Source organism: Patagioenas fasciata, chromosome 3 (assembly GCF_037038585.1).
Source record: "Patagioenas fasciata isolate bPatFas1 chromosome 3, bPatFas1.hap1, whole genome shotgun sequence".
Lineage (NCBI taxonomy): Eukaryota > Metazoa > Chordata > Aves > Columbiformes > Columbidae > Patagioenas > Patagioenas fasciata.
In genome coordinates this window covers 35,691,991-35,714,673 of record NC_092522.1, presented here as the reverse complement: position 1 = coordinate 35,714,673, position 22,683 = coordinate 35,691,991, and positions in this window count along the sequence as shown.

Below are 22,683 nucleotides of genomic sequence, written 5' to 3'. Positions count from 1 at the left end.
TTCATTTATCATGGCACTATCATTAGAAATCTCAATTATTTCTGAACGCCACACTGACAAAATGTTTAATTAGCTACTTTGTTGTGTTAATCACTTCTCAGATACAAGGAAGAGCTAAAGGCACCAAGGGTGGGGCCCCATTATTTTTTATAGAAAAATGTGGAGGGTGAAGGAAGCTGTAATGAATGTCCTCATCATTACAGATATAAAGGTCAGACATTAACACAGCATTCATATATCTTAAGCCTTTCTCAGGGAGCACATACCTGCCAGCTACAGCCTTCTCTGCTAGTGACAGAACGATGTGAGCTGCCTGGAGACCAACACACAGAAACATCTCGGGGTTTCTCTCTCCCCTCAGAGTGTGATGCACCTCCTGCACACCAGGGGATAAGTAAGCTGAGCAGTTAAGCTGTTCAGATATTACTACCAGTAACATTTTACGGCTAGGTTCTCCCAGGCTTTTCATTAAATCTGACTGCAACTGCAGGTGCCATTTTACTTTACAGTATAAAATCAATTGAGCATGGGCCTGATGATATTAGGAGTCAGAAGGGCTGGGTTATCTTCTTGCCTTGAAGTCACTCAATCTAATAGTGAAAAGTCAGCAACCACGGAGAAGCCTGACTAATATTCCCACATGTCCCAGAACAGTCACAGCAAGAACAGTGTGTAGATGCCCCACCAGCTCCTGCAGAAGCAGAGCACCACAATGGAGATGAGTTTGCTTCAGTGCCCTAATTCCCAGACCCTTCCTCCTGGTTTCCATCAAGAGGCAGCAGGCATTGCAAACAGCACAGATTTGTATGTCCATTTATATTATACCTGTTTAATGAGAAAAAGACACAAGGTCACATCTTAGCATGGAAACACATGCCTCTGTATGAAGTGAGGTTATAATTTTGTATAAATCACAGCTATTGAGTGACTTCAGATTATGACAGATTACCTCAGTGCAAGATCATCTGGCCTACAACCCAGTTTGGGTGGACATCTGTTATTCAAGGCTCAGAAAGAAAGACAGAGAACATTCTTTCCAACACTTAAAATCAATCAGCATGCTCATTTTGGATCACCTGAGCTTCCTGGTGGCCTAATTGCAGTCACTGTAAAAAAAACATGGGAGGAGGAGATGGTGGCAACAATGGCCAAGTTTTGGATCACAACCTTGAGAGAAAACTCACTTCTAGTTCTCCTCATTCAGCCTAAGAGGCACAAAACTGCGTCTTCCGTTTAGTTGAGCCCTGTCCTTGCCAGATGTCTCCTCTGTTCTCACAGAGAGGAGAGGGAACCGGAGTCCACAGCCTGTTTCTGAGACACTTATCTACAAAAAGAGGTGTCGCAAGTGCCAGACCCTTCCTCAGTGCTGTTCATGCATTCATCCAATACATGCATTTTTAGATAAAAAATTAATGTGACTAAGGTGATGGTGTTACTAGTTCAGCAGTGGCTAGTTAAGAACTGTCTAGTTTTCTTTCCAGCCCTGGTCACCCACACACATCTCGGTGGCATTTGTAAATGACTTACATTCACATTCCATGCAAAATCTTTCCTAGTGCCAACAACTCTCCCTCCACTAAGGCACTAAGGCCTAACAAACTGCAAAAGGATTTCTGGGTGGAAATGGTGTGTCCAGCTCAAGATGCTGCTGGGTATCTGAGAAAACATCTTCTGCAATGTTCTTCGCTGACAGTCTTCCTGGATAATTGCTTTCACAAAGTCCTCAAGTCCATAGGTCAGAGTAGTATATTCACTTCAGGAATAGTCTTCGTAACAGTTTACATACAAGGAAAAAGAAAGATTAGATGGTTTAGCTGGAGCCACACAAAAAAAATAAGAAGCAGTTAACTCTGTCATTGTTGCAGAAGGAAAAGGTAATGCAAAATGGAGAAAGAATATACATGGGGAAAATGGTTACATTTTGACTTCTTAATCATCTCTACATTCCCTTCTTTAAAGCACTTTCCCACACACAGCCTCAGAGCAGAGCCATCAGAAGCATCTGACTTCTGCAGCAGACATATTTAATGGAGGGAGATGTTCTGGCTCACAGACTCCAATTAGTTCTAATGTTAAGTCTGCCCATGAAACATACAGTCTCCCTTGTTTTCCACAACCACATCGATAAACATTATTGTACAGAGATATAAATATAACTCATTATTTTGTTGACACTCAATGGCTTATCTATATATATATAATGTCATCCTGTCATTATTGATGCTTTTTTAATGGTACAGTATCATTAAGCAGTAATGTTTTACTTCTATTAATATCATTTGGGTTGGTTTTCAATAACTATGCCAGAGTGACTGCAGCATCATCCACAGGACGTAGATGAGTGCATAATACATTTATCAGAACATCATCCATAATGTTCAGCATCCTCCATGACCAGAAAATCACAAAGTTCTTCCAACTCCAGCTGCTCACTTCAGGAGACATGGAGCTCTGTAGACAAAAGTCTTGTCCCTAAGCCTGCCAGTTTGTTTCCCAAAATCCATGATGTGAAAATGTAATGACAGATTACCACTGTCTGGTGGTCTGCTGGTCTGCTGTACCACAGTCAGGTGTACACAGGAACTAGCTTAATGGCTGACAAGGTGCCACTGTGCAGAGGATTTTCCCCCAATGGTCTGGAAACATGTCAGGAGTTAAGCATTTCTCCAGCAGTATCTTGGTTGCAACATTCTCTCCACAGCCTTTGAAAAGTTTCAGCATTTCTCCAGAGGTATCTTGGTTGCAACATTCTCTCCGCGGCCTTTGAAAAGTTGCCTTAACTTCTTCCTGACTCCTCTTTCCTTTTTGTATCTTGATGAGTTCACATTTTCTTTTGAAAAAAAATTGCATTTAGCAAATCTCTGTTTTGCCCCACATTGTTGTGCTAACGTTCAACAAAAGTCAAAAAGAGTGGACAGGCAACATACTTGGCCCCTATCCTGTCATGAGTCAGATTGCAGACAACCAGCTTCTAAGGACAAGACACCTTCCTGCCTTTAAGTGACCTGACACTTAGTTTTCTTGGCTCCAACTCCATTCTTTGCCAATTCAGTCAGAGAAGAATTAGAGATTGCTCCAAAGGCCTGAGAAAAATGCACTCTCTTGTAAGTCCTCCACTAAATGCAGGAGCTGAAGGAAGAACCTCCACCTGGGTTTGAATTTCTAGGAACAAATCTTTGTACCTGTCTGCTTACAAGGAGCCAGCTGTGCATTGGGGTCTGTGCAGGAGCTCTGGTGGACAACATGAATAGGAAGCTCACCGTGCTGCAAGTAGAGCATTCACTTGAAGACATGTTTCTCAGTGTCCAACAAAAGACAAACTGAAAGGCTGAGAGCAAAAGATAATCTCCCCCACATTATCACTTCAAATTACGGGAACACAGATTAAATGCAATTGCCTGCTAACCATTAGCTATTTAATTACATACTCTGGGCAGTGTACATAGAGGTTGATTGCTGATTTCACTTACCCCACTGAGGCCCGTGAGTCATTCCTGACCTATAACAGCCTAAATGAATATACTTTCAGGCTTCTTTCACTTTTTTCCAGGGGAAATAAAGGCACCAAAAAAAAGCAAGTGCATTTTTGTGTACATGGGACTGATGAGAAAGGGCTCAACGCAGCCTCTTCTCCCAATGCCCATCCCTGACCAAGCAGTGCTGAGAATCAAGCACCAGCCACCAGACAGGCATGTTGGTATTGTGGGCTTAACCCTCCAGACCCCAGCTACTAGGCCGAAGCTTCACAGTCGCTGCCTGTGAGCAAAGGTTACTTCAAAGTGACTTTTAAACCCACCAGCTCTAATGGCTCTGCCAAATCTGACAGGTCACTGCAATTATTGCAGCTAATAATTATTATGCATGGAGTTCTCCAGTAATTCCCTCACAGCTGTTCCCTAGGTGAGTATGTTTGCACAGTATTTGTGCTCAGAAGCTGAAGAAGGTGCTATCCAGTCATTTAGGTCTACCATTTCTCAGTGCAATGGTGAGCCTCCATTTTTAAATAGAGCTTCTTTTTAATGGAAACGTAATACCTCTGTATGCTCTGTCATGTTTCTTTTAAACTGCATGGGAGACAATAGTCTGCTCATCCTAGCAGCTGACAGAATTGCTCTTCAGCTAAAGGTGTAGAAAGCTGCGCTTTGACATCACAGGTCGCTGTTTTAAAACCTGTTGCTGTGCAAGACAGCATGGGATGGCATTAAATAAATCATGTTCTGTGCCTGAAAGACAGCTATCCAAGTTGATGTAAAGTAAAAGCTACAAGAATTAAATGAAATGGCCAAAAAGCAGAGCTGATATTTCCAAAACCAGTGGCTCTTCCTATAACAAAGCATGTTCCTGTTGATAACAAGCTGTACACAAGTGCAGGCTCAGTGGAGTCAGGAGAGAATCAGGAGACCCTAAAACAGCCCTGTGTGGCTGTGGAAGAAGAAGATTGCACAAGACTGGAGGGGATGCTGTCACATGTCTCCTGAACGGTATTCCTGCAGGGACTGGGATCCTTCACTGCCACTGGAGGTTTCTTCTACTAAGACAGTCTAGTTTTGCTTGACCTCATTTTTCTGAAACCAGTCTGAAATCCATACTCTCCAGCCAGGACAGAGGCTTCGGATCATGGAAAATCAGATGGTTGCCTTGTCTGTTCTATCTCTTCAGAGCCTTTTATAAACATTAAGCTGGGAAATGAAATGGTCAAGTGATCCAACACAAAGAGTGGTCATTACCTTTGCAGTTGTTTGAGGTGGCACAGCCCTGAAAGCATTGAACGGTTAACAACAGATTTGGCCTTGTGTGGTTTTCATTTCAATAACGCCATAACAAATGGCTTTGTAACACCCAAACAGTAATTTGCATCCTGGCTTGAAGCAGAAGATTTAGGAGCTCCTTTTCCTTCAGCTGCCATTGCAGCCATCTGATTGGCACATCATATAATTTATTTACTTTACTGATAGAACCTAATTGGGTATAATTGCTGAAGCATCTTAAATAATTCTAAATACAGGAATTGATTTGGGGATTAAATGGAATATGATAATTGCGTAATTGAACAAAGTAGCTCCAGTCCTCACCCAGTTAAGTGGATTTTGTGATTGTGGCTGATTGCATCAGAATATAAATCAGCCTGATTTGCATGGCTGACATCAGCTCCCCCTCCTCCTCTCTGGAGCTGGCTTTAAGTAGGTCACATCCAGCAGAGCAGAGAGAGGGAGTAGAGACCTTGGAGAGAAGCCCCTTGGATTTGGTGCTAGATGATGGAGCACTCTGTGGTCTCTGCTCAGCAGGAACTGATGTTCCTTTGGGGGCAGGTGCTTTTCCCGATGGTTTTGGGTGTTCTGTCACTGGTCAGGCACTGTTCAAGCCCCACCTGGACCTGGGGGAATTGATGATGCTGCTTTTCCAACCCTTAAATCTTTTGATAGTTTTGACCATGTTTTCCTGGGGTATTTGTCTTGACATCACTCTGCCAAGGTAATTTTTAACAGAAGTGATGAAATTTAACCAACTTGACCCCAAGGGAAGTTGAACAGTTAGTAAAGCACTTCATGAAAGAGTCTCTGTCTCTCTGGTGTGCTTCTAGTCCCAGCTGAGTTAACCCGCAACTTGGATCTGTTACCCTTCTTGTTTTGTTGGAGGACTCCAGTTTTCCAATGGGAGTTGCCGAAAAAGCTGACTGAGGCTGGAGTAGGGCCTTTCAGGATGATTAGCTCTGTGGACATATGCCAGTCTAATTAGGAAGGCTGTAATTTGTGCAGTCCTTAAAAGTGACTCAACATGATCTGCTGGTACTTTGTGAATTTTTTAAATTTAGGGAAAACACACTTAGTTCTAGGATAGGTGCTTTACATTGTCGACATCATCATTTACATTTTATAAGTAATAACATATGCACACTAACATTAATTCTGTTTGGAAAAGCAATATAATTCACAATTACTTTATTTTTGGTTTTGTGTCTGTGTGTAACTTTGGCTCCAGCTACTGGTTCACTATCTTTTCATGGCAGTTTATGTCTATAACATTCCACATCAATGTTTATAACCACATTACTGTATGACTGCACTGGCTGTTAATCGTTTGTTAGCATCATAAAATCAGGCATATCAGTTGTGTACCTGTGTTAGAACGAACATGAGGAATAGAATGTCATCTCTAGAAATAAGTTGTATCTAATATTAAGAATGACACTAAATTCTATTAACTTTATTAATTATGGGCATGCATATCACTTTGTTCTCAATGAAGTAAGACGACATTTAGAGGAAGATGGAAGTTTCTTCTGTTGGATCAATCAGTCTGAACTTGTCATCATTCATTTCTAAGTCTTTTTGAAGGGAAAATTGTCCCTCTTTTCCCTTCAAACCAGCATATTGATTGCTTCAGTGAAATGAAGACGTTAATCAAAGGAAATGAAAAGAAGTCTGAGGCTCTGAAGTACTCCTGGCTTTCTCTTTGAAACATTTCTGTTCTCCTTTGTGTTCATACATTGCTTCAGTCTGGACGTGCCAAAGCTGTATTAGGAGAAAAAGAACACCTTCCTGGGACCATCAGACCTGGTTTCAAATGACAGGAAGGACCTGTTGCCCTTTACTCTGCGGGACCTTCCTCTCCATAGGGCAGGGTATTAAGTCCCTATGCTGCTCCCTGCTGTTCGAAGCTGGAAGTCAGCAAAGTGCAATAGCACACCCCTGCAAAGCTAATAGATTACAAAATCTCAGTCAGGCTAAAAATAGGGACATCAGTGTGTGCACAAATTAGAAAGAAAAAAGGGGAAAATAAATAAAATTAAAATAAAATAAAATAAAATAAAATAAAATAAAATAAAATAAAATAAAATAAAATAAAATAAAATAAAATAAAATAAAATAAAATAAAATAAAATAAAATAAAATAAAATACACCAAAAAAAAAAATTACAACAACCAGACAAACATTTTGGTGCAGCTACTAGCTATTTTTAGTCTGCATTGTAGTTTGGACTTTGAAACAAGGTTTTGAAGAAGAAGAGGAAATGATGGCTAATTGAAGATCTCAGAGCTACAAGGAGTACTGATGTCAGCAGGGATGTTGGCCACGTTTACCTTTGTCGCAGGTGCTCGTAACCTACCTGTAGTTACAGCATAAGCAAAGAATGAACTGCATGGCAGGTGCCCAAAAAGCAAGCTCAGGCTTCAATTCGCACTTCAGAAACTGATAACTTGAAGTAGGGTTTGCTGTCAGCAAGGATCAGTAATTTCCATTTGGTGAAGGCATCGGTCATTTACTTTCAGCCATTGCTAAACCTAGAGACCATCTTGGAATTTGCAGAAAGTCTCTTCCTGCTAGGCAGGCTACCTCTCAGTGTTTCTTAACATCTTGGAACATATCCATGCGTATGCATGCAATGGAGTGCAATGTTTCTATTGCAAGTTTTTACTCGCTGAATTCCATAGCTAACCTTTTCAATTAAAGGTCTTTCAAAACTTTTTTTTCTTTGGAGTGTTTGTGTTGAAGGATAAAATTTATCTTCCTTCTCTCAGTTCAAATTTCATTCAGTGAAGGTATCAGCAACCAAGGTATCATTTTTAGGTTGAATTAAGGATGGGGGATTGGAGGAGGAGACAGAAGGGTAAATAAGCCCAAAAACATAGGTTTATTGCCAGATTTTCTGTGGTGCCTACTGTCATCCATCGAACATCACTAATTACACATTTTATTTATTGCAAGACACTATAGAGCAGTTAGGATCACGTGTTTTATACTTTCAGCTCACATAGAAGAGAGAAAAATAAGGTTCAAGGGATCCCAGATTTCTTTTTGTTAGCCTGTGGTACACATGACCATTGTTAGTAAGAGCTTAAGGATTACTAAATTTCACCTGACTGTACCGATGCTGCTGTTATATCCAAGACTGTAGTTAGTGTAGAAATTAAGTCTATAGTTTGAAAATGGAAGAGCAATTACTTTGGTTTATTGATGGGTCTTCTTGATTCCAATGGATTAGGATGAATGTTTTTGCCTGAAGGGCCTAAGTGATGCTTTGCAATTTTCATGCTTATTCTGAAATTATAAATCCTGAGCTAAAAACTGAAGCTCTGAAAACTACAAAACAGGGAGTCCAGTTTCATGTTTCATCCTCTTCAGAACATGCACTGAGAGTAAGGGCTGATGTTTGCAAAGGCTAAAAGTTTTCATCTTTCTATTGTTCTCTGCTGTTAAGTAAACATTGACTCTAACCTACACCTTCATTTGAAATGTATCGATGGTCAGATGATTAATATGAACAAACAAAAAAAAATTCCTTGATGGAAATTTGGTGTCCTCAATGTCCCGAACTTCAGCCTGTTGGACTCTAAGACCCAGCAAGTGAATAGCATTTCTTAACCTTTTACTTAACACCAAGTTGAAACAGCATATAGCCAAAGTGAAAATTTATGTAGGTTCCTTCCTATCTTCTAACATGCTCCTGGTCTTGCTGGAGCATTGATAAGTCCCTGCATTGCTCAGATAAAGGCTTTGCTAAGGCATTAAACACTACAGACCTTCAAGAAGCTTTAATGATAGATGAACTGTTTATACGAGCTTAAATATCTTAATACCATAAAGTGGAGTTTAAACATACAAAAGCACAAGATGCAGGATGATTGATGGTGCATACGAAAGGTTGTACTAACTTTTTTGAATAACATAACTTGCTTTTATCACGTTATGGAACAAGTAAGCAATTGTATAGTTTTGTGTTGATCTGTGAGATGCAGTTTTGAGCTAACACCTTAATGGAGGTGTCCGTGTATTGCCATCTCAAAAGACTAAGCATACTCATATCATGCTAGCTGTCATTATTGAGGTTTGTGAGGCTATAACATACATTCAGATTAAGGCTTTAGAAACCTGGACTTAAAAAGGCTTGTTTATGATCACAGATTGGGTCATTGTTGCAATTAGAGTACAGATAACGAATGACTGAAGACATATTATTGCTCCATCTGTAAGGATCCCTGGGCTACTGTGAAGGCATCTGAGAGCTAAACACAGCGCAGAGAGAGATGGCAACTTCTTTCATGCTTACAGATTTCCATGGCAGTCCCAGCCCCCACCCCCCCACCCCCCAACCCCCCCACCCCACCCCCCTAACCCCCCCCACCCCCGCTCTGAGAACTGCTATGACAGTTGTACATCCCCGTCTCTTTCAATGAGGCAGTTAATGGCTCTTTTGTGGAATCCAGAGTCGGCTGGACAGGGTTGTCAGCAGAGGAGGAGGGGCCCAAAGAAGCCTAGAAGCTTCCGGAATGCCCACAGCTAGATCTGATCAGACTATAAAACTGGGTTCCTGCTGAAGATTCCCTTTGTGTGATCTTCTAAGAGCAGCAGGTCTGCTGAGCCAGAGTCCTCCCCTTAAACTGGGACACTGTCTAAGGAAACTTCCCAGGACTGGAAGTGCCTCACCTGCTCGTTTGGGTGAGTGATAATTTAATACCTTGCCAAGCAGACAAGTGTAAGTCCTTGCCGGATCAGGCAAGTGTAGTCCTTGCCAAACCAGGAAAGTGTAGTATCCTGGAATCAGAGGGCTCTGGCTTTGTTTCTTGTGAAAGCATGCATGCATGCTGTAGATCCTCATTATTCTCATTTGCTGCACCCCAATAATCTCCTCAACTCATATCCGAACCTTTATCTTATGTTACTGGAGTGCTAACTAATAGTTTAAATCCTGTTTTGTTCAGTTCATTGGCTGTACTTTTCCGGCCAGAATAAAGTCTGTTTTGGAACTTGTTTTGCTGCCTAAAACTGACTTTGGGGTTTCCCCATGACACCCCTGTTTGAGCATTTTTAGTCTCAGAGAATGTCGTAAGCAATTAATTTACAGTCCTGCAACAAGGAGCACAGGATCTTATCCATGAAAGTTGTAAAGCAAGTCCTGAGAGCTTGGGCTAGAGGTTTCTATGCACTGGACTTCGACAATATTTCCAACACACAAGTCCTGTTGGGGAGATACCTCCTTTTTCTAAACAGAGGTGACCTTCAGAGTTTTAAGAATTATACTGCTTTTGGCACCAGGAGCTGTCAAGACTGAAGACAACACTCGAGTCTTCAGTCAGTGATGTCTAAAGCCTGGCCACTGCATTTTTGAAGGAAATATTTAACCATGTGTTTTCTCTGTCCACACAAACACTCAGGTAGACATTGTGCATATATGTAAGTGAAGCTAACATTCATTTATGGCGTTCTTGTTCCTTGATGGCTTTTATATCATTCATTTAGTTTTTGCCCTAAGGAATATCTAGAGGCCACCGAACCCAGAGTGGATGCCTCCCCTTTCCCACTCAGTAGAAACATGTCTCTAAGCTCCAGCAGGGTCAAGAATTGGAAATAATACTCAGATTGCCACTGGGATAACCATTGGTGGGAAAGTGCTCATTCTGCATCGATATCTGTTCTCGTGACAACTCCCCTAAGTCTCAAGCTGAGAAGAGCACCTAATGAGGAGAGATCAGGCTTTGAGATTTTGTGACAACTCATTTTCTTAACAAAGACAGCAACAAAATTGGGAAACAACGCAGTCCTAATCTCATCCTCTGACAGCTTTAAGGTTGTAATGACAACAGACAAGTGCAGAAAATGTTTCCCTTTGCTTCTGAAACTGAAGCTTTGTGTCCCTGATACACAGAACTGGTGGTAAGCAAGAAGAAAGACAATATTAGTGCCAAAACCATCACTGGCCTAAGCCCTTCGTGAAGAAGGTCACTGGAGCTTCTTCATTATTTGTAGCCTAAGCATAGGTTTAGTACTCAAATAGTAAAGCTAGAGTCCCTGCCTTCAGATGTATGGTCCCCATTCCCCATGTCTCTGTTGATCCACAAGTGTTTTTCTGCCAAGAGCACTTACCAGGTCAGGGAAGAGGATGAAGCCACAAGTAGCTGCATCAGCATAGATAAGATCCAATATGTCTTGCATTTTTGTAGCCTGTGAATGTAATATTAACAGAGAAAGAGGCTCACAAAGAGCACACTAAAATAGGCAAGTTAAATATCTACAGCAGATGGTGTTAGGCAGGATGTTAAAAGACAAAGAAGTTAAAATATTTGGTAAAATGTTTGGCAGATAGGTTCTGTGAAGAAAAGAAGTGTGCAAATGAGAGCCTGATTTGGAAGTATACTTAACCCTGGAAAGCAGGGGAGTGTTCAAGAGAAAGGATTTGATCTGGGAGGAGAAGGCTGAAATAACACTGTATGATAGCACATGCATGAAGGGACTCAGGGTAACAAAGAGCTTGTCTGGGATTTATGAGGAAGCAGTTTTGCACCAGGCTTTTATTTTTTTTTTTGCACATCTTCAGGATAAGACCATTTACACAACAACAAGAGCATTAGAGACTTTGTATGTATATACATAGAAAATACTTATATATATATTCAGATATGTGTACACACGCAGTTTGTAATAAATAATTCAATACAGTGTTCTGAAAGCTTCTTTCATGGAGAGTGGATTTTTTTCCAGGCTATCCAAGACAACAAACAATGGGTCAAGCCCAAGTGAGCACAAGGAAGTACTGAGGTAATACAGGTCAATATGAGCGGTGGAAGACCCCTGCAAGTCTGGCAGCCTAACCTTTCTGTAGGCTGCACAAAGGGGAGATATAATGAGAATCCTAGCAGAGGATAATGAGATATTTGAGGATGTTTACATGCAGTTCTCCCAAAATGCTAAGAATAATATGGAAAAAAGGGCTTGCTGAGTATCTTAACCAGCAACAGGAGAGACTGTCTTTGAGGGCTGATCAGAGACAAGATGAAAATTCTCAGCCTGAAAGAGGAGACTAGCTCATGTTTGATGCAAGAGGGAGGGAGTACCATTGCTGCCCTGTCATTCTCTGGTGACTTCCAGTGTCTAGACCCTGCTCTTTTCTTTCACACAGAGTGACATTTTTATCAGATTTTATTTTTGTTCTTGCTGCTTATCAGGGCTCTGACCTGTGAGCAGGATTTCTTGCAGTTCTGATGATTTTAACTGTTATTGCACATTTCTCCAGGTCAGATCCTGTATTTAAGCCTACATGCATACATGATTCCATACAGGAGGAAAGCACAGAGAGACTATAAAAAAACATGTATTCCCTCAAGTCTGAAGTTGCTGGGGCATGATACGTCTCCCAACATGCATGAGAATCTAATTCATGTCAGGTCCCAAAATAAAAAAAAAAAAATTTCCCAGTCCTATCCACTTTTTTGCAAACACATTCAGACAGTCTGTACTGCTGCATCGTTTCTTACTATTATTTGCTGTTTGCTGACCCGCATAGTTTTGGTGGGAAGTCATGCAAATTTGGGTGGTTACTGAGTGTAGCTTTGAGGTTTGGGGTCTTTTCACAGGAACTAATAGCACAAGGACTCATTTGGCCTGAAAGCTCCATACAAATAATCCAAGATGGCCTCTTATTTACCACCAACCAGAGGACATATTCAGATTCACTGTTCTTTGAATAGATTCAGCACTGAAAGATAAACATCTTGCCTAGATTTTACAGTCTACAATAGAGCAGAATTCACCATATGCCATTTACATAATTCTAATTTTTAATTACTCTTATGATAATAAACCTGCTTAATATTCCCAGGATAAACCAGACCAGCTTTGATTCCCAGTCATTGACTCGTTTTGTGGACTGAACACCCAGCTGATGGTGGACCAGATCATGAGTGTGCATCTACTTGAGCCACCTTTATGGTCAGGATGAGAAACAGGCCCTTTCAGCATGGTTCAGCTCAGAGATAGACACCTGCATTGACACCTGAACTGCAGAAACTGAACATTAAATGAATGCCATGATCAGACTGCTCGAGCAAAACTTTAATCTTCTCTCTTGAAAACTGAAGCAGCTTAAACTCCTAGGGCTCTTTCCTCTAATCATCCCTTCAGCTCTTCTCAGAACCCTTTCCCAACTTTCATCCCTATGTTATCTAAATACCTTTCTTACAAATCACATTGTTCACAGCATGCACAGTCTCAAAATTTATGCAATCTGGTTCCTCTCCTTCTGGGCAACATAGGTACCTCACTAAGAGACAGTTTTTAAAGTTAAGGCCAAAAAAAATTTAATATTACTGTAGCAAAAGCAATTGTGGTGAGAGGTCTTGGCATGACTGAAGAAATAATATGGAAGCCAGCAAGGAACCTGAGCCAGGCTCCATGTGCTCAGAGCAATTATTGTTGTACTGTATGTGATACATTCTGCATCAACAGATTTTTATGCCAAACAAACAAACAAACAAAAAACCAAACAAACAAACGAAAAAATGGGGGGGAAGGGAAACAGGGTTGGGCTAACACCTGTTCAGCCTTCCTTCCAACTGCCCCTTCTTCTGTGCCACTTTCAGCACAATGGTCTAGCTGCAAATGAAAAAAGGCAGTGAAGATCAAAGGGAAACAGTAAGACTTCAAACATCTAAGTTTGCAGAGATAACACAATTATTCTTTCATTTTAAAAAATTAAATCTCACTTCCAAGAAAACACCATGCGCATCCCCCATGGGCTCCCCATCTGCTCCACTGGAGGAGCACAGGATCACTGTCCATACCAATCTCAACAGCAGGGGTGAAGGATGGAGCACCAGCCATCTGGAGCGTTCCCCTGGGACCTGGCTTGTATCAGTTAATTATAAGATGTAGCAGGTTTCCTCTTCAAAGCACTTTACAAATATTTATTAATTAGACCACACTGCTCCCCCCTTAGGGACAGAACTGATGCAGTCTCTGTATGTACAGAAGAAAGTAACAGATGTAGATTAGCTGACTTTCTCAAGACCTTCTGAGGAGTCAGTAACAGGGCATGTGTTTGCTCCAGTCCTGTGTTTGCTCATGTTTAAAAAGTTCATTCAACCTACATGTTATAGTCCCTATTCCACAATAAAGGGGACAGGCAGATTTTGCTCTACTGCATGAACAATACAAAGCATGTTGCAGTAACCCCAAACCTGACTTTATGCTGCAAACACAGCAACGGCAGCAAACCTGCATGTGCAGTAGCGAATATATTTTTAGTTAATCGAGCAGAAATAGTGCCATTTGCTTCACAGAGAAGTAAGAGAAGACCCTCGAGTCCTGAAGGCATCTATCAATATCTAGTACAGGGTAGTGTCGTGGTTAAACCCGAGCCAGCAATATAACCACGATAGCTGTTTGCTCACTCCCCCTACACACACACCTGAATACGGGAGAGAATGAAAAGAGGAGGGAGAAACTTGTGGATTGAGATAAACACACTTGAATAAAATAACAAAATAACACTAATATGCTACTACTAACAATAATGTATATAAAATGAAAACACCATATAAAATAAAAGATACCCAATGCAATTCCTCATGAACTCCATCTGCACTGAGCAGACAGTCCCAGGAAGCAGTACCCTGGTCTCAAACAGCCAACCCCAGAGAGAGAAGAGAGGAAAAGGCAGAAAGGCCCGGAGGCCTCTGCAAATGGTAGGATGGCAAGAGGCTGAACTAAAGAAACTCCTGAACAGAGCACCCCAAAATGGAGCAGAACCAGAACTGGGTTCTAACCCTATCTGTCCCAACCCCGTTCAATCCCGACTCTCCCTAAATACGAAGCATGACGCTAGTGCCATAGAATATTCTTATTGATCAGCCAGGATGTCAGTCAAGGTCTGCCCCATCTATGCCCCCTTCCCAGCTGCCTTGCAGAGAACTCTGGAAGACCTTGGCTCCCAGACAATAACAATTAAAAAAATTAACTCTGTCCCAGGGCATTATCTTCTTGTTCTCAAACTAAATCCAAACAATGACCATGCTAGCTACAAAAAAGAAAGGTTTCTAACTGCATGAAGAAAATTCACACGCTTTCAGTCAAACCAGCACAGGCTGTTTCCACATAAGCAGCACCACAAGTAGGGGTTACCAAGGAGTGGCTGGAGGACTTGGTGAGTGTATCAAGCCAATAGCTCTCTGAAGTGCCCTGGTCAGCAGGGTGAATCTCCATCTTGTTTATATTCTACTTAGCAGCAACAGAGTGGTGTCGTTCACCACTGAGTGCATCTCTGGGGAGGGAGCAGGACCTGCAGGAACCTGGGAAGAATCATAATGAAGGGTTTGAAAGGAAAACCTGTTGGCCTGAAATCTTTGGAGGCAATATAGTGGCTGGAGACCAGATTCTCAGGAAAGTAAATCAGATTGCACAAGCACATGCTGACTGACAGTCTGTAGATACATGTAAGAGTCCTACATCTGCATTAAAATGCAGCTGCCTCAGCCAATTTGCTGTACAAACAGCATTATGCACTGGCACATTTTCAGAGGAAGAACTAAGGATAACAATTTTTTAAAAAAACTATAGATGAAATTTTAAGTAAGAAGAGAATATGATTAATCAGCTTGCAGCTTGAAAATGTACAATATTAATAAAAAGTGAAGTTTCATACTCAGCCAGTCACAGTTTCATTTTGCTATTGCACCTGTCAGATGACAGCACCAGTGCCACAGCAGTTTCTGGTCATCTCCTCAGGCGCCTTTTCCGCCCTGAGAAGGCATCATCTTTGCAACCAGATCTCAAATCGGCAACCCCCCTTGGAAGGCTTTTATTCACAAACTTACCTTGCACCTCCCTAGGCTGGCAGCACCAGTGGGATCACCCCTCTGATGGTGGTGCAACAAGAAGCAGAGACAGGTGTGATCGTAGCGGTGCCTCAGAAGGGCTCCGCTTTGAGGCAGGAGCACAAACATGGGCATGAGAGCCACCACCAGTAGGACCAGAGGTCCAAAGAGCCTCCCCTCACTTCCACTCAATGAAATGTCACAGGTGATTTGAGGAGTAAAAGAAGCTGCACTACCACCATGATGTTTTCAAAGCTGTGCCCTTTCTCTCGACTGATCCCTGACTTTGGCAGAGATCATGAGCAATGAGGTTGCACCTCAGAGAGAAGATTTTTCACTGACACATGAGACCGTATTGGATGATCAGCTGCCTCTGAAACAATCAGACAAAATGACTGAAGTGCAATTCTGAAAAAAAAAAATCCCAAAATGTTTTGAACTTACACAGCACGGACAACCTGTGGCAACTAGCAGCAGGCTCATCAACTGAACTATCTATTAGATTGAATTAATCGAATTATACAATAAAACAAGATTTATCCCTGACATCCAGACTCAATTTTTTTACACTAGTATTATTAAGAAGGGAAAATCTGAATTTCTTTGTGTCCTTTATTCAGTCATGGTTGTAATACAGAAAAAAACCAGTCCCTAGATTTAAATAGTATGTGTCTGTGCATGCGTTATTTTTTTTTATTATTATACTAAATAGCTTTTAGGTCCATTCAGAATCTCTCCCCACACAATGATTTTTTCTGAGGCACCTGCAAATGTTGCCTCTCAAGAGCTGTACCGAAAGAAATGTCAGGCTCACTCCATTATTGCATTTACCACAAAAAACCAAACCAAAACAAAACAAAACCAAAAAAAAAAAAAAAAGTGATATTTACCAGGCCAATAATGACTACATCACACATACACCACCAAAGACCATCCTTCTGATCTTAAGAAAACCTCCCACTCAAATGTTTTCCCTGAATCTTGAATGACAAGGTCAAGTAATAATACTCTGAAATATCCATGTCACTGCAGAAAACTGACTTGCTCCACTAACGTGCTATATACACAACAGAGTGAAAAACAGCTGCTTAGGCTATAAAGAGCAGCAGTCTGCAGACGAATCATGTGCTTGTGATCCTCTCAAATCCATTGGAGGAAAGGAAGGCAGAGTCACCCTGTGCTGGGCTCTCTGAACTATTTGAACAGCTGAAGTATCTCCTTCAGTGCAGTGTGGGTCTCCCTGCCCTTTCCCCTACACCACTGTCATGCCCTTGGTATTAATATCACTGCAACAGTTAGTAAATCAAAATTTATATATTCAAATTAATGCTTTGCAGCTTGTGGATCTTGGCATAATAGCTCTAAAACATGAACACCCATTGACTGGCAGAGCCCACAGTTCAGAGGTTGATTTCATCTAAGAGAACATTTTATATTTTATTTTACATTTTCCATTAAACTATGTTTTCAGTTCAGCTGACAAGTGTCTTTGCTTTAATAACAACCATACTAAATGGTCAGTTGATGTTCTCCCCACAAAGGTCTTCCTCTACAGAGGAAGCCTGTTTCAAATATCCTTATCCCCAATCACATGTGGTCAGACTCTCCGCAAAGCCACAGTTGTTTGAAGAGACATCATCATGTAAACACAAACATACTGGCACAGGTTTCAGTGTTAGCCACTAAGTGAAATGGTTCATTTCCCTTCACAAAGAGTCCCGCTAAGGCTTCTACTAAAGCAAAAGCATCTTTAGGGAGTTTGCTTTGTGCCATTCTAACCTTCATGCCCTCAATAAAATTACTTGTGGTTTACACCTATATAAGCTATAGTGGAATTCAAGAGTAAGACGCTTGGATTGATGTTTATTGGGAAATCTCTGAAGTGTAAATCACTTGTACCTGTTTCTTTAGCCTTGACACTACACACAGATTTCCTGCAATTAACTGCAATAGTTTGCACACAAAGCTGCCACCATAATACAAGCTCCGTAAAATAATAGTCAGTGTTCAACCTTGAAGTATGCCACTTTTGAAAATATATAGATGCTATTACTAGGTGGAAAAGCCAGCATTTTTGAAATATTAGATTTAATAACCACTCCTTGTAACAGATTTTTTTTGCTCCTCACAAGGGAGAAGAATCGGACTGACTGCAGTGAAGGCCAAGAATAGGTTTCTCAGCTGGCACACATCAAATTATCACTGCCAAGTTTGGTTTGGAGATGAGCTAATTTGTACCAGAGGTGTCCTTCTTGTTTTTCTTTTTTTTTATTATTATTATTTTTGCCTCATGCTGTAGAACTTGCTGCCTTTGCAACGAAAACACAACCTTCCTGAAACTTCTTAGTTAAAAAGTATAAAAGGATACCTTATGATTAAGACTTGGACAGAGATATCCTATTCCCTTTTGCTTTGCCTCATGTCCTTTTGCCCAGGACATTAACAGCCTAACTTGGAAGAGTTCCATGATCAAAGTGTTGAATAAACCTTGAGGGTGCCAGTTTGAGGAACTCAAAAACCAGAAGCCAGTAACCCAAGAATCACAATCGTAAAAACAATGAGACTTATGAATCAATGCTGGTCTCTTTTTGTCTCCCTTTAGAATTGTGAGAATTAGCATGTGGCTGTATCAGAGTTTCAAGCTTACTGTTACAACCTGAGAATTTCAGACCTTAAATTTTGTTTTATTTTATTTTTGAGGAGAGCAGAGGTTCTCATGTAATGGCTTCTTTCCACGAGCTGTGGTTTGGAGAGACACCCTGCTGATCACAAGACCCCAGTAAGCTCACCAGTGATTTAAAAATTAATCCATGAAGCAACCCAGTTCCTGTAAAATTATCATTAATTAATTAGGTAGCAGGTGGTGAGTTCCAAGGGTTTTATTAGTATTAATTCAAACTGGAAATCAGAAATAAAAATGAAGAGTCAAAATAACTACAAATCCTTTCAGTTCAGTGCCATGGAAGATTAATGAGTTCTGCTCATGCCATACAGAACCTTCCAAAATATGTATCTCAGAGCTAGGCTGGGGAGAAACAGCTGACAGAAAAAATGGAAATCCTCAACTCAAACTCAAAGAAAATTTAAAATTAGACTAATGCTACTTCAAATGTGCACCTGTATTTTTATATGCATATCCAGAGATTATCATTAAAATCGTAGAAAGAAGATTCCTGTCACCATGATTCAGCATCATTGTGGGTTATGTATGTGTGAAGGAAACACTTTGGAAGTTCAGCCCAAAGTTCACCAATAGCATCCTCTCTTTTCTCTAATTTCTTGAATTTAAAATGTTTTATTGTGGTTTTTTTTCGAAAAATGCAATTTATCTGCAGGTAGGAGTTACCTAAGGATTTGTTTCAAGTACTAGTATTTTAAAGAAGTGGAAGCAGATTGAAATATGTGTATGCAAATACAGCATTTTCTTTCTATACTTTAGATGTGTCCAGAACAGCTCACTGTAATTTGTAAAGCAAACTGTCCTTTGTCCACAGTTCACCAGCTTTGTCAGATTTAGGATACAGTAGGCAACTTCTGCAAAATCCGCCTCAGGTTCAACATAGTACAAACATCTGAAACTTGATTTATGTTAGATATTCATAAATTGGTGGTCTCAACCCTACACAGCTAGATACATGGAAAGGCATGACTTCCCTGAGGTTACCTTATCATGTGCTTAAAGCCAGGGTCAGCTTGGCAGCCAGGTGTGGTTGTCAGGCTTGCTGTAAAGCACAAAGGAGGCTTTGGATGCTCTTTCCAACCAAATTTCAAAACTCTCTTGGTGAAAATGAGAAAATTCTTTGCACTTTTGCGTTCCCCAATGAGCACATCTCTAAGAAACAGAAGATACCTAATGGGATTCATAACCAGGAAATAATTTAAGTCTGAAACAGCTGAGACAGAGTGAAGATGGAGGAAACAGGAAGACAAAGTCTGGTGTTTTGCAGTGTTGACAGCTGTTCACAAGAAGAACTTGGGTGACCTCAGGCAAAAAAAATACCTGAGAACTCATCCTATGACAGGAAGATGATTTATTTAATACCATGCAGCAAACCTCTTCTTGGCATCAAATGATGTTGTCCTGATCTCCGTAGGCAACTCCGCTTTTCCATAATGAAGATATGAACAGATAAAGAGCCCTTGTTTACATTTCTGCTCAAGCCTCCTGCCATGTACTAATTCAGTCCCTTTCTCACTTACCATACTTCTCTTATTTGTGATGCCATCTCAGTGATTTGATCGTGCACACTTCTTGCAACTCCCCCATGTCATTGTTACCCAACCTCTATGTGTATGTCCTCTAAGCAGCAGCTGTCTTCTTGGTCAAATATGCTCCTTCGGTGATGTGTCCTAGAAGATACCCAGCACTCCTCCAGGAGCCAGCAAAGTGACCAGGAAGTCCCAATGCTTGTGTCCTTGTCCTCTCACTTTTTTGTACTTCCTTCTATCCCTCCGGCTCCATAACTAGACTTTCAGCTCCAGTTGCCATTACTTCTGTGCAGAACTAAGAGTAGCCTCCAATCTGTCATAATAATAACTAATAAAAACTGAGACACATAAAGGGGAGAGGCAAAAGGCAGGAAATTATTCCAGAATCATCCTCTGTGAAGCTTCTACTCTTCCCTTGAAAACATTTAACACCCATGAAAATTGATTAGTACACTAATCATAACGTAGCCCTGACAAAGTCTGGCAACTTCTGTTTTACCTGATGAACAGATTAGATTATTTGAGAAGCTCACTCACAAACACTTCATTGTTAAATACCCCTTAATGTTTTCATCAAGATGCAGGTCCCTGTCCCCCTTCTCTAGCAAGGACTGGAAAGCAGGGCTGGGGTCACAAGTTTTCAGACTCCACTTGCATTGTAACATGTGCTTCAGAGGATTCACTAATTCACAGTCAAGTATTATGAAAAATAAGTTGAACAAAAATCTTTTCAAATCAATTCCAAATATAATAAATCAGCTCCAGGTATAGTTTTCCTTATGGGTCACTGTATTTTTTTCTGTATATATTTGCTTAACTAGTTCACGAATGTATCAATCTACCCTGGGATTTTTGGTCATAAGTGCAGTTTAATGAGGCTCTTCTGTGTACAAAACAAACATTCAAGCCTGCAACAATATGTATTTAAATCAAACCTCCAGTGCTGTTATGTTTTTAACAAATATTCAGCAAGTCCCAAACTGAGATAAAGAAGTTGAAATGACAGATCCCTTGCCACATTCAGCTGCACTTAGAAAATTCCTGTTGAATGCTCATGTATTTTCTGTCTTTTCTATTGGCTTGTTTCAGCTCTCTTTCCTTTTTCCTGCCATGGCAGATGAAGTGGATGTAACAAATTCTGTCCTTCACTGGCAGAAGACTTTGCATCCAGGAGAACAGCTGACCTTGAGAACCATAAAGAGAAGCCAGTGTTCCTGACTGTCACTAGTCTCCTGCTGAAGGCAAGGATCTGCGAATAGATGTTGGCAAAGCAGGTGTCTCTTCTCCCCACACAGAGAATTAAAGCTGATGATGACATCCTTCTTCTGCTACAAGACATTCCTTTAACCCAGAGGGCGGAGGTCAAGGCTGTGCAACTGAAATGTTCCAAACTTTCTGATGGTTTATACCCATTCCTGTATTGCTACATGATGGAAATCTTGTTTTCAGCTACTTTGTTTTTAAATGTAGAATATCACGTATATACATTCATGCACACGTGCACACCTACTTGCAAAGAACATCCTTGTCATTTCAAATTCAGCAAAAGCAAGCAAAGGAAAAAAATGTTAGAATTGAAGATGCATATGTAATGCTTATGTGTGACTTTAATATAGTCCCTAGCTGACTAATTTAATTTGATTTTTTTTCAGCTCCCTGAGGAGTTCTCTTATGCTACTTCATTCTTAATTTTTACGCTAGAATCTTCCCTTAAAAAAAAAAAAAAAATCAAAGATTTGCAGAGAATGAAGACAACTATTGCAAACACAAAAGGGTGTTGAACGTTGCACAAGCAACCTAAAGTAGTCTTTACTCATGTGGCTATTTTCTCGCTCCCTGATATGTTATCTGGGGGTCTGGTTGGCAGAAATACACAAAAGCAGCTGCAGACAACAGTGGCACCACACTGCGAACAGAGCTTGTATCACATTACTAGTTGTTCCCAGTATCACATATGTGCATCCAAAACTAGCAGCCCCTTTCCACTCTCTTATTCCCTCAGCATCCTTGCTCCAAAGAATGCAAAACAGCACCCCAGTTCAGTCCACCACATCATCTGAAGATGAAATAAAGCAGGAAGTGTTCAGATACATCAGTGGCATCAATGCAGGAAAAAAAAAAAAGTGGAAATGATTCATGCAGTTCTCAAAGCAGGGTTTGATTAGCTCCCAGTAATAAGGAAAGGGGATGCATCTTCACCAGTGGTGGTAAAACAAAATATTGAACAGCTGCTCATTAAATGGACGCTGTGTATCCTGAGCCCTGAAAGGAAGCATAAAACATAAAAGATGATGTAATTAAAGATTATCAGAGTGCAGGTGCACAAAGCACTAAAGGAAGTTGCCTGGGCAGTGTTAATTCAGGTATGGCTTCCATTTTGAACGCCTGCTTTTGTGACCCTGTTAATATTCTCCGACCATAGGTATGACTGTGCATAGGCACACATTTGTGTGCATAGCTCTTATTTACAAACGTAGTGCTAATGCCATCCTCATAATGACATTGGTTGACATGGTCCTAATGACAGGCAAATGATGAACCTAGTTAAGACACAGTTTCACAGCTTCCACATCCAAGTGGGGCAATTATGCTCATTCATCAAACAAAAGAGACCAAAGAGGTTTACTTAAATGAATGTGATTATGTGCAATTGCGGTCATCCCCCCTCTATCCTTGACTAGGGACTTTGTGATTTTTGTTGCTGCAGCTTAGATGGCTGCTAGTTAAATCAGTTCATATGCTGCTTGGTACCTTTCAAAGGGGAGCAGCACAGTCCCATGGGACTGGAAGCCAGAGGCTCAGACTTCAAATCTTCTACGCACACACTCCAAAGCCAAAATTCAGCTTCCCTACTTGCTGCTATCTAACCAGATTATCATTCCTCCAG